The sequence below is a fragment of the Neophocaena asiaeorientalis genome, unplaced genomic scaffold (assembly GCF_003031525.2).
Source record: "Neophocaena asiaeorientalis asiaeorientalis breed wild unplaced genomic scaffold, Neophocaena_asiaeorientalis_V1.1 scaffold96, whole genome shotgun sequence".
Classification (NCBI taxonomy): Eukaryota; Metazoa; Chordata; class Mammalia; order Artiodactyla; family Phocoenidae; genus Neophocaena; species Neophocaena asiaeorientalis.
Genome location: NW_020175831.1, coordinates 5,851,361 through 5,861,498, shown reverse-complemented (window position 1 = coordinate 5,861,498; position 10,138 = coordinate 5,851,361). Strand labels below are relative to the sequence as shown.

The window sequence follows — 10,138 nt, the reverse complement described above, 5'->3', positions numbered from 1 at the left end:
AATATAAAAAAACAGTAATCAAGAGGGGAGGAGAGTACAAATGCAGAGTTTAAAAATGTATTTGAAATTAAGAGATCAGCAACTTAAAACAATCATGTATATACAGATGGCTATATAAAAACCTCATGGTAAGAACAAACCAAAAACCTGTCGTAGATACACACACACACACACACACACACACACACACAAAATCCAAACTTAACATTAAGATAGTCATCAAATCACAAGAGAAGAGAACAAAAGAAGAAAGGTTAAAAAAAACAAAGGTAGGAAGTCCTTCTCTCACCGCACTCTTTTAATAAATGCAAGTCTCTTAAAGTTCTAGACTTTGATTCAGGATTCAAGGCGTAGAATTTGGCTCAGAATTAAAAGTCATAGAATTTAATTCATGCAACTTTCTTCACTTGTGTCAGGCATGTTGGTGGTGGTCTTAATAGAAATGGACTACGATGCACTGGGTAGCAATAATATCACATAAAACCCTCCCACACAAGACGGCACAATACTGATTAACCAGATCAGAAAAAACATATTCCACTGGACAAACCAGTATACCTACCGGTCTAAATATCACTATTTTCAAACTGCCCACCTTGTAACAGTCCATAACATTTATCAACTCTTTGAAGCCTGAAACCTTATGTATTATTTACTTATTTAATATATTATTTATTAAATAAACAATTTGTTTATTTAAAGAAAGAGAACAAAAGACGGCAAAAAAAAACAAACCTACAAAAACAAACTCAAAACACTTAACAAGGGGGGTCCACGTGGGTGCCGGCGCTGCAGGTAGCAGGGTAGTGGGGTTGTCATGGCGGAGCTGCAGCAGCTCCGAGTGCAGGAGGCAGTGAACTCTATGGTAAAGAGGCTGGATAGAGAGAACATTGGAAGATGCAGGGCCTCATGTTCCAGTGCAGCACCGGCTGTTGCGAGGACAGCCAGGCATCCATGCAGCAAGTGCACCAGTGCATTGAGCGCTGCCCTGCACCTCTGGCTCAACGCCGGCCCTGGTGACCAGCGAGCTGGAGAAGTTCCAGGACCGCCTGGAATGGTGCACTATGCATTGCAACGACAAAGCCAAAGATTCAGTAGATGCGGGGAGTAAAGAGCTTCAGGTGAAGCGGCAGCTGGAGAGTTGCGTGACCAAGTGTGTGGATGAACACATGAACCTCATCCCAGTCATGACCAAGAAGATGAAGGAGTCTCTCTCATCCATTGGGAAATAGATGTCTGCTATTGGCCATCGGGGTTGAAGGCAGGAATGTATTTAAAAAGAGGAATGAGGATTTGGGTTTTCTAAGGAAAGTTTATGAATGAGGAAATTAAGGGTGGCAGCAAGTTTAAGGCCTATGCCACTTGCCTCTGGACACTGGTTCCTTTGTGTTTGAATCCTAGGAAGTGAAAAAACCTGGTGCTAAAATTTGGGTCAGAGATAGCACAGGAGAGTTTTTGTGAGCCTGAATTTCATGAGCCTGAATTTCAAGTGCTTTTCCTGGCAACAGGGAGCCTCCCTTGTACCAAACCAGAGCCCTCCAAGGTACCAGCTTCTCTTAGTACACAGATACCAGCAGGCTGGCAGGTTCACCTGACCTGCTTATGAGCTGGTGGAATGTGAGGAGAGGTGTTTCTATTTGTTGCCAATCTCCTGTTTACCAGAAGGATCACTACAACATTTTCCACAAACTGGAAACAAAATCCATGAGGTCACTAATTTAGAAGGGGAAAGGGGGCTTCTGGGGATTTGTTTTGCTTGGTTTTGTTTTACATACAAGGGCATGAAGTTACTTTTAAGATGTAGAGTTGGGAGAGGTAGTTTGGATAAAAATTTTGAAAGGGTCCTTGCGGATATTCATTTCTGCCGTCAAAATGTGGATGCACATTTCTTAAAATTCTCACACATGACATCTTTCAGCCTGGAGACCCTGCAAAAATATAAGAAGTGCTAGCATACTGGTAGGGGAAGCAAACCTTCCCTCTAACTGGCAGCCATGATGAGCCCTGAGGCTGTCTGCAGTAGAGTCAGCTGAGTGACAAGACAATCTTGCAGTGACACTCACCCTTGAAGGGAAAGGGGATTGTGATTGTGCTATATGCCAGTATTAGAAATGAACAGCAAAAGAGGAATTGTTAGCTGCTTAATTAAGAGTTATGAAGTACTGGCTTTGGATAAATCTGGTTTTCATAAAACAAGTAGAATGAAAGCCTAAACCCAGTATTGCTTACTTTGCCCCCTGCAATAACAGAGCTCTGTTGAAACAATCCCTTGGCAACACAAAGGTCAAAGGAGAAAAAGTCGGCAACTCAGGGGCAAGCTGTGACTCCTTTAGAGCAAAAAATGGGACAGCCCTACGTTACCAAATACCACTTTGGCAACATGCATTGTTCCTGCCCCAGTTCTGGCACTTTATCGTTTTATTAAGGACCTTGTGTTTTTACCAACTTATTACTTGATAATATAGCCTGTCTGTTTGCTGCTTCAAGACTGTGATATATTTTCCTACTGGTTTGGTTTTAAAAATAAATAAGACTTAATTTTTCTTCCAAAAAAAGAAAAAAAAAACATTTAACAAAATGTCAATAAGAACATTGGAGGGCATTATGCTAAGTGAAATAAGTCAGACAGAGAAAGACAAATACTGTATGATATCACTTACATGTATAATCTAAAAAATACAAAAAACTAGTGACTATAACAAAAAAGCAGACTCACAGATATAGAGAACAAACCAGTAGTTACCAGTGGGTAGAGGGAAGGGGGGAAGGGCAAGATACGGGTAGGGGATTTAAAAAAAAATTTTTTTTTTAAAGGAAAAAAGAGAGTTGGTAGTTGAGACACACTGCAGCCATAACTTTTAGATGTTTTTAGATTCCAGTTTGAGGGTGAGGAGACTAATTTTTTCCCCAAGAGAAGTGTAAATCTTCTATATGAATTTGGAGGGAAAAGCCTGCTGATGCAATCTGGCCTTGGCCAGAGGCAATACTACCAGTTGTGCCCTCACAGCGTGATACTGGGTGATATGCATGGAGAGAATCTGAGCTATGTTTTATGGTTTACGGTTGGGAAAATTAGGCATTTGACAGGCAGGGGAATATTGTTTGGAACTTTGCTCAATAGGAGGCCATCATTACCAAAGCCTCGATGCCAAAGAGAAAGCTTGTTAATTCAGCTTTCCTTGATGGCTAATAACTTCTAATAGTCATTATATGGGTTACTTGGTCCTGCTGGGTCCCAGCATGTAAGCTTCTTTCTGATCAAAGTTACCCCCATGGGTAGGCTGTGGTTAAACGTTTTAATTTCTGTCTTCATGAAGTTCTGTTATCCTAGTCCAAGAGATTGAACTGGCAGCCTCCAACTTCCTTACCTTTTTTTCAACACAAGAATATAATTTTAAGAAACCTTTTGCTTTGAAGTAATTATAGATTCACAGGAAATTGCAAAGATAGTACAGAGAGGTCCCCTGTACCTTTCACTCAGTGTCCCTAAATGGTTACATCTTACATAAATATAGTACATTATCAGAACAAGGAAATTAACAATGGTTCAACATGTGTATACATCTAATTTTTAAATTTAAAGTATACACAACATAAAATTTACCATCTTAACCGTTTTTAGGTGTACGGTTCAGTAGTGTTAAGTACATTCACATTGTTGTGCAACCAATCTCCAGAACTCTTTTCACCTTGCAAAGCTGAAACTCTGTACCCATTAAACACTAACTCCATAGATAGCTAGTGGGAAGCAGCTGCATAGCACAGGGAGATCAGCTCGGTGCTTTGTGACCACCTAGAGGGGTGGGATAGGGAGGGTGGGAGGGAGACACAAGAGGGAGGAGATATGGGGATATATGTATATGTATAGCTGAGTCACTGTTATAAAGCAGAAACTAACACACCATTGTAAAGCAATTATACCCCAATAAAGATGTTAAAAACAAAACAAAACAAACAAACAAACCACTAACTCCCCATTCCTCCCTCCCCACAGCCTCTGGGAACCAACCTTGTTCTTTCTGTTTCTATAAATTGTATAGATGACTTATGTAAGTAGAATCAGACAGCATATGTCTTTTTGTGACTGTTTTAATTCACTTAGCATGATGTTCCCAAGGTTCATCCATGCTGTACCACGTATCAGAATGTATTTCCTTTTTAAGGCTGAATAATATTCCATTGTACATACATACTCCATTTTGTTTATCTATTAATCTGCTGATGGGCACTTGGGTTGCTTCTGCCTTTTGGCTATTGTGAATAATATTGCTATGAACATGGGTGTACAAATATCTTTGAGACCCTAATTTCAACTACTTTGGGTATTGTTAGGGGCTGAACTGTGTCCCCCTTAAATTCATATGTTAAAGTCTTAACCCCCAGAATATCAGAATGTGACTGTATTTGAAGATAATTCCTTTTAAGAGGCAAATTAAAAGTGAAATCTAATCCAATCTGGCTGGTTTCCTTACAAAAAGGAAATTTGGACACACTGAGAGACATTTTCTGAAATGTATACTTCTTAGTATGGTCTTAATATTTTTCATTCTTTTTTCTTAAAATTGCCTACAATATTCTTTGAAGTTGCAGTTTACAATAAGTACATTTAGATTGTTGACATCTTCAATTGCTTCTTCCTCATAGACCATAATATTTTCAATTGAGAAACTACTTTCTCTGCAAGTGCTGAGGTACCTGGTAATTTGGGGCAAATTCTAAATGGAGGATATTCTAAAATCTAACACTGGGGCTTCCCTGGTGGCACAGTTGTTGAGAGTCCGCCTGCCGATGCAGGGGACACAGATTCGTGCCCTGGTCCGGGAGCATCCCACATGCCGTGGAGCGGCTGGGCCCGTGAGCCATGGCCGCTGGGCCTGCGTGGCTGGAGCCTGTGCTCCGCAACGGGAGAGGCCACAACAGTGAGAGGCCCGCGTACCGCAATAAAAAAAAATCTAACACTGTTTTTGTTGTGAAATGTGTAAAATTTCAGCACAATATTTTCACAGGTACTGTTCCTTTGTTATCGATTCTAGTGCCTTAAGCAACAAAAAGGATTTATAAGACAAAGTGTGTCCAATAAATGGTCTCTATAATTCTTTAGAAAATTTCGCCAGATTTTAATGCTGCAAAACCATTGGTTGTTCTCGTTCATTCCATTCAGATAAAAAAATGTAAAGGTTCTTCTTACAAGTCCAGATGCTCCAAAGCTCAGTTAGAGAATTTAAAAGTTACATGTACATTGTTTGAGCTCTCAGCATTCAATTTGTTCAGTTCCTTCCTTGTGCTTGAAGGAATAAAATTCAGTGTCTTCCTGTTTGGAAGTTTTCCTTTCAATAATTGCAACTCACTAAAAACTTCAAAACCTGAAGTTTTTGGCAGTCTACTCATTGAATATTTAGATTAATAATTTCCAATTGATTTTGAGCAAAGTGAAACCAAAATTTAGAGAACTTGTTATAAAAATGTTTGATACCATTGCAAGATACCTAGAATTATTTACAGAGTAGTACTTCAAAGTACTACTCAAAAATATTAAAATTCAAATGATGATATATAGTAAAAGTAGAATATAACCATTGGAAAACTGTGATTTTTTTTTTTTTTTTTCGGCGGTACGTGGGCCTCTCACTTGTTGTGGCCTCTCCCATTGCGGAGCACAGGCTCTGGACGCACAGGCTCAGCGGCCATGGCTCACGGGCCCAGCCGCTCCGCGGCATGCGGGATCTTCCCAGACCGGGGCACGAACCCGTGTCCCCTGCATCGGCAGGAGAACTCTCAACCACTGCGCCACCAGGGAAGCCCAATATTTCACTTTTGACATAATTAATTGCTAAATGCTTTACTTCAATTACACGAATTGGATGAAAAATTGAACTACTTTTGGAATTATTTCAATTGATTTTCTATGTGAAGCATCTTATGACACTGGTATGAAGTTGTCATTATTTTGCACTATTTACAATAGCCAAGGCATGGAACAACCTAAGTGTCCATCGACGAATGGATAAAGACGATGTGATACACACACACACACACACACACGCACATGCACACACAATGGAATATTACTCATCCATAAAAAAGAATGAAATAATGCCATTTGTGTCAACATGGATGGACCTAGAGATTATCATACTAAATCAAGTAAGTAGGAAGACAAATACCATATGATATCACTTATATGTGGAATCTAAAATATGATACAAATGAACTTATTTACAAAACAGAAAGAGACTCACAGACATAGAAAACAAACTTATGGTTACCAAAGAGGAAAGGGGGGCGGGGGAGAAATAAATTAGGAGCTTGATATTAACATATACAAACTACTATATATAAAATAAACAACAAGGACCTACTGTATAGCCCAGGGAACTATGTAATAACCTATAATGGAAAAGAATCTGCAAAAGGATAGATGCATAGATAGATGTATAACTGATTCACTTTGCCATATACCTGAAACATTGTAAATCAACTGTACTTCAATTTTTAAAAATTGACATTATTTTAATTATATACAAAGTTCTTTTGCTAATGGAGCCAACACACTAACAGTATTGCTACATGTTAGTGTACGTGTAAGAAAGTTGGACTCAATATGAGCAAAAGTAATTTAGAAGTAGATACATGTGACCTGAATGAAAGTTATGCTTCACATAGTGATGGGAAAATGCACCTTTTGCTGCTGCGTGTGTTAAATCATTGTCTTCAGGCATGACGTTCTTAAATAACAACTAACTTTTCAAGCATGCTGATGCCTTTTCAGCAGATTTGAATCTTCTGGCTTTTTTTTGGGTTTTTTTTCATATTCTGGTTTTCATGTTAAGAGATTGAATGGACAAACAGACAATGGCCATACCATATATGACGACAGAACTCTCGCCCACAACCTCTGCAGCAATCAGCCCAGAACTGCCAGGACTCAGTCAATGGCTGCCAGCTTCCTCATTTTTGCCTCGATTTCCAACTCAGGACCATCCAAAGAAAGCCAAATATACTTCCCAAGCTAAACGTGTAGGATATACTGCTTCTAGTTAGCATACCTCCATCTTCCCCATGTCAACAGTTCCCAATCCAAGCATATCTGAAAAAAATTTTTCAATATAGAACTTTCCCACCCTCCTATCTGCCTTTGGGTTTCTGCCAAAGGCAAGTGATGGTGGCTCCCCTGCTATATAGCAGCCTCTGAATAAATAGCCTTTGTGCTCATGTGGATGGTCTTCATCCATTTCCACAGTGTGGTCACTGATGTCATGGTGGATGAAATTACAAATGGTGGATGGTAAATGTTGATAACATTTTATGCAAGTTACATTTTTTTTTTTTTTTTTTAGTGGTACGTGGGCCTCTCACTGTTGTGGCCTCTCCCGTTGCGGAGCACAGGCTCCAGACGCGCAGGCTCAGCGGCCATGGCTCACGAGCCCAGCCACTCCGCCGCATGTGGGATCCTCCCGGACCGGAGCACGAACCCGTGTCCCCTGCATCGGCAGGCGGACTCTCAACCACTGCGCCATCAGGGAAGCCCGCAATTTACATATTCTTCATTAACTTTACTGAGAAACAGAAATTCAGTACTTAACTTTTAGTCCTGGTTACTGCTATACAAATCCTTTTCTATCAACCTTTGAATTCTATGAATGATTTTTCACCTAATAGTAAAATTTTCTTCCTGGTATTGAATGGTACCTACTAATTTCTCTAAACATTGATAAGTGGTCACAGCAGAACCTGAAGAATCTGTCTCGTTATGTAACATGCCAAGAACATTCCTATTGCATGCTTTGATGACTCATCAAGGAAAGACAACCACTTGGAATAAAGAGCCCTCACAGAGAAATGCATTAATACAATGGCTATGAGCAGTAATATACAGGTGGTAAAGGTAGTGTGGATGACAAAAAATACAGATTTACATTCTCTGTTATCATTTAGAAATGCTTTTTGAAGACTCTTGCATTGTTTGGATTTTTGCCAAGGGAAAACGTAACAGAAAAATAAAAACCCACTACCTTTAAACATCAGTATTTTTGTTTCACTAACAGGTCATCAAAACAGAACCCACTTGTACTGGCAGAAGTGTTCAGATTTCTACTCCTGGTGGTAGACAACAGATGTCACTCACTCAGCACTAACCATTCCCAGCTCTGGCCTCAGCACAGAAGACATATTCCCTGTCAATTCCGATTTGTGTAAGAATGTCGTTAGCCGGGTGTACAGGCATGTACTTGCTCCCAGGGAGTTTCCATAACATCTCTATATTCTCACTCTTAAATAAGAGCTTTATTTCAGATTCATACAGGCTCTTTTGTGGTTTTTTGTGACATTTTCCTCCTGCTCCCTAAGGATGAAATTGATGAGAATGTACCTTTTTTTTTTTTTTAAATCTCAATTGGCTCATTTAGGCAACAAGTTCACATGCTAATGAGAATAGGTGAGTTTGTTTAGAGAGGAGGGCTGAGAGAAGGATTTTCTGATTGACAAACAGCTGGACTTTTCCATTGAAAACAAATATTCTTCTCCTTTCAAGTTAAGTATATTAGAGGATTCTGGTTTTCATACTGCTTTAAACCAGGGTTTAGCTGAGATAGGATTTTGTTGTTCCAAAGTCAGATCATTTTAGGGCCACCTGAAATCGCTGAAGTCATCCAGGTCATTGCACTAACATGAGTCTAAATTTAAATGATACCTTTAGTCACTCATCATTATAATAGTGACCAGATGCAGTACAGTGTGATGGAAAAACCTAAAGAAGAAGCTAGAGGCAGGCCATCTATGTGGTTTTCTATGTTCCCGCTTTCTCTGTCTTTAGAGGTATATGCCTTACTGGATGAGTCTGTGAGGAATGGAAACAACTGGTTTCCCCTCCAGTTGTTACCTGTTGTATTTTCCCATTTAACTGAATTAATCATTTTCATGGAAACCTTTATTAAAAATAGTTTCAAAACAGACTATCTTGCATGATTTTAATGTAATGAAAAAATTCAAAGTTATTTTCTTCAGATACTTTCATTTTCTTCTGTCTGCAAGCTCCAAGTGGAGCTGTATTCATTTATTCATTCAATAAATATTTCTTGCATATGCACAATATGCCAAGTGCTGTTTTAAGTAAAGATGACAGATTTGTAAGAGACTCATCTTAGATGTCTCAGCTCTAGCAACTGGCTAAATATTCAATCCCATGTTATTTAACGACAGCATTTAAACTTCCCCCACCTTTGCACTGTGCAACTCACCTCCTCCTGCTTTGTGAATACCACTGGGGTAGGCTGAATAACGCCCCCGAAGATGTCCTTGTTCTATTCCTCAGAATCTGTCAATGTTACTTTAAATGGCAAAAGGGACTTTGCAGATAATTACATTAAGGATCTTGAGTTGAGGAGATTATGCTGGATTATCTGGGTAGGCCTTAAATGAAATCACAGCATTCTAATAAAAGAAAGGAGGCAAATTTGACTACAGAAGCAAAGATTAGAGAGATGTGGCCACAAGCCAAAGAATGCAGACAGCCACCAGAAGCTGGAAGAGACAAGGAACAGATTCTTCCCCAGAGCTTCCAAAAGCAACCGGCCCTGTCAACATCTTGATTTTAGCCTTGTAAAGACTCATTTTGGACTTCTGGCCTCTAATACAGTAAAGAATAAATATCTTTGTATTAAGCCATTAAGTCTGTGGTAACTTGTTAAAGCACCAGTAAGAAACTAATACAGGTACAGGCCTAGGCTTTGAGTATGATTGTACTTTATAGAAGTGGAGTCTAGGATGTATCCAAAAGCACTAATGTCATCCATGAGATAGCAGTTTTGCAAATTTCCCCCACTGACTAGAAAAAAGGAAATTTTCTTCTTTATTGTTCCCCAAATCTACTGAGAAGCCAGTACGATGTGAGATGGCACTTTGGGGACAGACAGGCTTTTCCAGAATTTGTCAAATTTGAAGCGCGCATAATATACCTGCATGGATTTGTTGTCAGGATTTGTCCCAGATGCTAACAAATGAAAGATAAAGCATCTAAATCAATAACCTCAGGGCTTCTGTTGAGCTGCACCTCACAGGCCTGCAAGCCCTGTACTTGTCCAGACTCAAGGCAGAAGGGAGAGCTGGAGTCAGCGACAGAGACACCAGTGGTTTAGCGGAC

At 39.6% G+C, this 10,138-nt stretch overlaps 1 pseudogene; it reads left to right on the top strand.

Moving 5' to 3' along the window:
- Positions 1-817: 817 nt before the first annotated feature.
- On the top strand, positions 818-1,232 carry LOC112391469 (protein FAM136A pseudogene; annotated as a pseudogene).
- The last annotated feature ends 8,906 nt before the right edge of the window (positions 1,233-10,138 follow it).